Below are 1,296 nucleotides of genomic sequence, written 5' to 3'. Positions count from 1 at the left end.
CTACAAGCACATGTTGCAAAGATGGGTCCCTCCAGATTAAGTAGTGAGGCAGGTTTAGTGGAGAGATGGGGTGAGGAGATGAGGTATCGTCCCTGTTCTGTGACTAAATAGAGGACTTTTGTTGCCAGGGAGCATTGATCCTGGACTCTTCATCGGGGCTGAAGTGACATGCAGGAAGGAAGAAGGGAAACTCTCTGTGACCCAGCAATGTTGTTTCTTGGAGAATGAGACTGAATGGGAATGCCTACACCTCTTTGTGGCTAACCTGTCTCCATTCAGGGGGCGCTACCAGCTGCCCCACTCCACCAGAGTAGGAGCTTACCAGCAGTGGGTGGCACGTGCCCAGATCTCCACGGGAAACGTGAGTAAATGCCTCGGAGGGAGTGTCAGACACAGTTACGGTGACGCATGATATTTATAACAGAGTGTGGGGGAAGGTGTCACATCACATTACACTGATGCTCCAGCACAGGAGACTCAGCAATACACTGCAGGGTGTGTGTCTGTGTGTGTTGTGGGGGGAAGCCTGCTCCAAAAATATTGATTCTTCTCTGGAGCCCTGGCAGCATTCCAGAGAGACCCGGCTTCCCTTGGGGAAATGCCCTTTTTGAGCCCATCCGTGCTCCAGCACAGAACGTGGCCCGGCCATTGGCATCAGCCAATGCAGGACAATTGGCTCGCTCCACCTGGGACTGCTCCCTCACCACTGAGCTTCTGCTCTGTTTCACAGAGGTCTGCCCCAAAGGTGGCACAGTCTAGTGGTGAGAGGAGGTGAGGAGGGTCAGGGTTGGTGAAGCCAAATTCAACCTTAGCATAAGCAATTCTCCACACCAAATTCAGGGCTGATGTAACCGGTGAGTAAATTGGCTATCAGGGGAACTTAATTGAGATCTCCTGGGTCCTTAACCATAGGACCATCCTTTCTTTCCACTAGAGATCAGGAGAGTTTGCTGGACTTTAAATCTCCCTCATTCCTTCCAGGTAGATACAAAGAGGAAAAATCCATCCACATCACACAGTCCATGTCTGTCTAGGATGCCAGTCCCCCTGTCCTTCCCTTCTCTTTGAGGCAGTCAATGCTGCTGTGAGCTCTGATGTCTGCCGTTGCAGCAGGATTGCTCCTGAGCTCCCACCAATAGAGTCAGTGACCTCTCAGGGGAGATGAAGCACCTCCAGAAACAAGGCAGCAGTGAAGGGAGTAGTCTAGATAGGACATCTCCTGCCTGGTCTCTTGGAGGTGGGGAAATGACTGACCGCCACAACTCATGGACGTGTCTTAATAGTGAATAATGAGCG

Source organism: Eretmochelys imbricata, chromosome 22, assembly GCF_965152235.1.
Source record: "Eretmochelys imbricata isolate rEreImb1 chromosome 22, rEreImb1.hap1, whole genome shotgun sequence".
Taxonomy (NCBI): Eukaryota; Metazoa; Chordata; order Testudines; family Cheloniidae; genus Eretmochelys; species Eretmochelys imbricata.
The sequence above is the reverse complement of the archived record's forward strand: the minus strand, read 5'-3'. Positions refer to the sequence as shown.